The following is a 6,060-nucleotide window of genomic DNA, read 5'->3' as shown; positions in this document are numbered from 1 at the left end:
TTTATCTCCCAGTGAACAGTGAAGATAAAAGTGCAAGAAAAACAGTAGAACATGCATCGTAACCCTGTCAAGAGATTGCTCTTTCAGTGGATCTCAGGTAGACAGATTGCTCTTTCTCCTCTCCTCCTCCACTTCTCTTAACATGAACTTTATACATGCTCTTGCATGCACACAGGATCATGCATGCAGTGCGAGTGGTGGTAATAATAAAAACGAGAAAGTGGCCGGGGACGGACGGACGTGGAGATGCAGATGGGAGATGGCGAGCGGAAAAGGTTTGGCAAGTTCTAGCTGCTTGCAGAGCTTGAGGGTAGCCCCCCCCACCCACTCAGATCATTGCTGCTAGCTTCCTTGGCCTTTTTATCATGTGTGATGAAGAAAGACAAGCCACCTAAAGATGAGGGGACGCTGTTTGGAGACCATTAGCCAGGGAGCATTCCGCTAACAAAAACGTGCCCCTCGTCTCATCCCAAATTCCCAATACTCTCCCCTTCCTCCTATCACCGGTTCACAGCCAAAAAGGACAGCGGCAGAGGTGAAAGATTTTTTTTTGTAAGTGTTTTTATATCTGTGCTAGTAGCAGTAAGAGACTATGAACTCAAATCCAAAGGAGTGGCAATGATGAAAATGACCAAACATGATTAACCTACTCTGATTGGGCTACATTTTTGTTTTAGCCCCTTCACTCTGTCTGCTCTATCACTATCTAACATGCGAATGGGGTGGCATTCGTGGGACCCTTCCTCTTGAGGGTCCTACTCAAACTCACGGTGAGGCCTGTCTGTTCCTACTCCGAGCAAATGCGCCGCACCTTTGGGGCGGACAATGGAAGAAGTGGCCTACATTTGTGCAAATCCAACTACTCTACTTAGATTCAAGCGAGATGCACCGTACCTGGTCACGCACCCATCGTCATCGCACACGTTTCGCCATTTCCATCCAGCACGTAGAGCAATACGCGTTAGCAGACCGAGCGATTAATCAAAAAGCTAATTAGTCGATGGCTTGGTGCCGCCATTACCTGGTGACTCGTGCAGCACAACAGCAGATATTAAGGATAAACAATCCCTGGAGATCGTCTCGTCTCGTCGACCAACCTCTAAAGAACGCGAGACATGTTTGGTACGTAGTGAAGTATTTGTTTGCTCGAGAATATTTAAGCACACGCACACAAGTATTTTCTGGTCAATTGCATTGCATGCCTCCTGAAATTCAGGTGGTTTGGAGATTGGCAGCTCAGCATGATCGAACAAAACAACAAACGACCAACCATCATCATCATGCAACCGCATAAGCCAATGGATGGATTGATTAAACACTAACGGACTGGACATACTGGAGCGGTATCTTTGACCAAGCGTACTTGCGCTGGGGATTCCTTTGGCTAGCTGCTCTGCCTGCCAGATTGTCTGGCCAACGGGAACAGCTGCCCCGTGCCTAATCTGGCCTTTCCGATGAGGACGCAGATCTACTTTCTTTTTACTCTGCGTATAAGATTTGGTCAAAGTCAAACTACAAAAAATTTGACTAAATTTATATTAAAAAATATGATTATCTACAATACTAAAACTATATAGTATGAAAATACGTTTCATGATGCATCTGATAATAATAATTTCTTATTATGAATATTTATACTTTTTAATATAAAATTAGTAAAACTCTACAAAGCTTGATTTTGATCAAACATTATAAGCGGACTAAAAAAAACGGAGGGAGTACTTACAGATACTGTAGTAATTGAGCGGCAGAGCAAGTAGTGTAGTAGCTACTGGAGTACTCCCTCCATTCCACAATATAGTGCTTCCTCTATCCCCGTGCTTCAACTTTGACCGTAAATTTAACTAGCAAGACCGATTGCGGCGGGAGCAAAAATTATATCAGTGAATTCGTATTCGAAAGAAGTTTTCAATTATATATTTTTTCTCCTGCCGCAATTGGTCTCGTTGGTTAAATTTATGGTCAAAGTTGGACCTCGGAAAGCGCGGGCGCATTATATTTTGGAATGGAGGGAATATTATAAAGCGCAACAAACAGGACAATCAACATGCTGGCTGGAATTGAAGCTGGCTGCATGGTGGGATCGATCGACGGGAAAAGGCTGTGGCAAGAGTAACTACGGACTACTCCTACTGTGCATGCAATTGATCCGGTGAGGCCAACCCAAGGTAATTATAAGCTACAACTATTCTACTGTGCGAAGCGGGTAGCTAGGAGGTTGCAGCACGTACGACTTCCTGCTCCTGGCTACTACCACTAGCACTAGCAGCAAAGAATCCAGCTTTAGTGGCTGCTTAGGAGCGCCCGTGCATCAGATCAGTCGGTCCGGCTCATCATGCTTGACGTGACGGCAGTTCAATTCTACTACTACGCACCAAACCAATGAACTCCACGGAGATAAGACATAAACAGTCAAAACTTGGGGAAACCCGAGCGTGCCGACGGTCCGGGGGTAATCAGAGTACTATACAAGGCTACAGAATACGGGACAGGCGCGCGGCGGGGCGGGACCGCGCCACGTTCGCTACGACCAATCCCTCCACCCGGATCCATAGATGCAGTCGCTGCTGTGCTAGCTGCATCAGCATGCCCTCCCTCGTCGCCTTCCACAAGCTGCCGTTGGCAGCTTCCTCTGCACTTATTAGTAGCAAAATATCGTCCAGCATGCGCCATTGCCGTCTGCGTACCTCACTCCGGGCGACCTCCTTGTTAAGGACCGCCTTCGCTAATCACAGGAGTAGAACTCATACTGATGCAGGATTACTGCAGTTGGTAGCTAGGTTCGCGAGTAATCAGCAAGAAGAACAGGGGGGTCGGCAGGAGAGCCGGAGGTGGGGGAGATGAGCCGCCGTTGCCGTGATCCTTCAGGATAAACTCGTCGACGGGGCCTTCTTTTTAGAGCACGATGCGGTACTTGCAATAGCCGGCTTCCATGAAAGGACTTGGCCCATCCTCTGATGCCGTCCCAATGCCCAACAGTGGTACTTAGGAGGAGGTCGTCGACAGACGTCGTGCCGGCCAGCCGGCGAGTCGATCGGCGAGATCCAAGCGTGTCGACCTTCGTCGTAGCCATTAGTGAAGAATGTGGAAGCTTGGCCGCTGCCTGCTGGTGCTGGATGGCCTCTATCACTATGCTCTACACGTAATTGAACACCTTCAGTTCGATGTACTGACAGTACGCCGTCAAGTATGTCCACTGCATCAGATCAATGGCATTGATCATGGCATATGCACGTACCACGGTGATGGAATATCTTATGTGTGTACCACGCCGTCAAGTTGGTGTATGTACGTGTGATCATGGCATATGCACGTACGTAGTACAATGTTTTGAATTTGATTGAGGGGGAGTGCGTACGGGCACGGGTTGACCTGTCTCGTGCCATCAGCCAATGATTCATCCATCGTGTCGTACTCATGCATAGCACTCTACTATCTGAGCTAGGAGTGGGATGATAATCTAGGACCCTGATAAGTGTCACGTGTGTGGCACGAATACAAGGCAACTCCGAACGTTTTTTATGGTAAGTTTAGTGACACGGGGATAATAACTGTAGTTGTCAAGCACGTCAACTTTTTTTTTTGATATCTCATAAAAAAACTTTTTTTTGGATGACAAGTTTTAATTTATTTTTTGGGTTTATTTTTTCTTTTCGAATGACAACTTTAGTTGTAAAAAAATTAAGACCGGAGTGCTTTGCGCCACACGTGTGGCACTTATTATTTAGAATAATCTATTGTCATCATGCACACCTGCTTTAATCACTTGCGTATGATCCACCTTTTGTTTGTACTCATAATCACCTGCTTGGAGATGAAACCATGTTCTGGCTTGACCCATGGTTGGGTGGATCTTGGTTATCTAACGACTTCACATACTTGTTTGTTATCTACTCGGACCTGATGATGTTGGTTGTCTCGGCCGTCCACAATGTAAATTTGAACGTCTCGTTCTGATGGACCTTTGAGCCTTAGGAAACCATAACTTGGGCCACCCTTCAAGTGGCCCTCCCATCAACGCTTTTGGACTATCCAAACGCCATATCTTGATGCGTGTCCCTATCAGGGCTCTTCTCTGTCGGCTCAGCTCACCGGGTTGTCTGTCGCGCGTCAACTCTTGCATCGTCCTGAGCTTTGTGGAAGGTGCCCCTCCCGTTGAAAATCAAATTTTGTCTGTGGCGGCTTCTATGTGATCACCTTCCATCAAGGACACAGGTGATCAAGCGGAATGGGCCCAACAACAGGTTGTGCCCTATTTGTGGTGCCCAGGAGACTCGGACCAACGTCGCCTTTGCCTGCACCGCTGTCTATTTCCTTTGGTGCTTTTCTCGTGATGCTCTGGGACCTGAATGGGAGGCCCTAGATGTGGTTGAGTTCCTCGATACTCGGGACAATCAGGCCGGTAGGAGGAGATGTCTCTTGATGTCATGTTCGCGGCGATGGCCTAGACATTTTTAGGTGACACGTAACAAGGTGGTGATCGAGCGGGTCTTCTCGCGGTGGGCCACTGAGTCTATAATCCATTTCCTGACCTTTTTGCAACACTAACACCAACTCTCTAGACAGCAGAATCGACATTGGTTGGCAGGCTGGACGTCGCATTGCTTCACCCCTTAGAGTATCTAAAACCATACATACCTAATTTGAGTTGCCAAACATCTGCGGACACGGTTGAGCGCGTCTGCGGACGGTGATCGGTCATACCCCAATTTTGGCCTCCCAAAACCATAGTACTCTTTTCACGATTTGCATTTCCATACAAAAGCATTCGAGGACATGATCTACGTGTGAACAACTACAAACTTCTCTATTCGTCCTCATCGTCGAAGACTTTGATAAAGTTCGTGTTGGAGCTGCCGACCTTGTAGTCATTGGCGGTCGAGCGGACCTTCGGCTCTGCCTCCTCTTGCTCCTCATTGGTGAAGATCTTATCGAGCTCCGCGTATGCCTGGCGTAGGAAGCGGCGATTGGTCTCCACCTCCGCCTCCGATTGAATGGAGTCGAGGATGGCATGCGCTCCTCCGCCTCCCCCGGTTGGGCCAACTCGAACTCCGCCAGCGCCTCGAGTATGGTGAAGCCCGCAGCCGGAGTCGGTGGTTCCGCCTCGCCTGCGTCCTCCTCCTCCCGCTCCAGCGAATTCGTAGGCAGGCCGAGTCTGATCTAGGCTTCACGCCTAGCATGGTCAAGTAGCTCGAGCCGCCGCTCCAGTGTCAACATGGCGTAGGTCATGATCCGACGCCTCGGCATGGCTAGCGGCGGACATATTGGAATGTGGCGATGACGAAGAGGAGGGAGAGAGATGAAATGGGGACAGTCTAGGGTTGCTCTACTGCCGTCTGACTTAAATAGCCAGACTTGTTCCCTCGGTGGCACGCCGGAGAGGTGCCATGTGTGCCATGAATGCCCTCGTCGAAAAATGATGGAAGCTCCACGTGTTTCATCATGGGTCCCTGCTGACAGTCAGACATGACATCGTTGTTCGGGCATGTCCAGGCTGTTGGGGAACGTTGCATGAAAACAAAAAAATTTCCTACATCCACGCAAGATCTATCAAGGAGATGCATAGAAATGAGAGGGGAGAGTGTGTCTAGTACCCTCGTAGACCGTATGCGAAAGCGTTTCACAACGCGGTTGATGTAGTCGACCTTTCTTCGCGATCCAACCGATTGAGTACCGAACATACGACACCTCCGCGTTCAGCACACGTTCAACTCGGTGACGTCCGCGCCTTCTTGATCCGGCAAGACGGCAAGGTAGTGGATGAGTTCCGACAACACGACGGTGTGGTGATGTTGATGCTAAGTTTTCTCCACAGGCTTCGCCTAAGCACTACAAAAATATGACCGGGGGTGTAAACGGTAGAGGGGGGCGCCGCACACGGCTAGGCAATTGTTTGTTCTGTGCTAGGCGCCCCCCTCCAACATATATATAGGTGGGAGGGAGGGAGGACCAGCCAAGGAGGGCACCCAAGTAGGGGGAATCCTACTTGGGGTCTCTCCCAAGCCGTGCCCCCCTTTCCTTATTTGGAGCGCGGGGAAAGGCAGGGGAGGGTGGCGCCCC

This window comes from Triticum urartu, chromosome 3 (assembly GCF_003073215.2).
Source record: "Triticum urartu cultivar G1812 chromosome 3, Tu2.1, whole genome shotgun sequence".
Classification (NCBI taxonomy): Eukaryota; Viridiplantae; Streptophyta; class Magnoliopsida; order Poales; family Poaceae; genus Triticum; species Triticum urartu.
Note: the sequence above shows the minus strand (reverse complement) of the source record.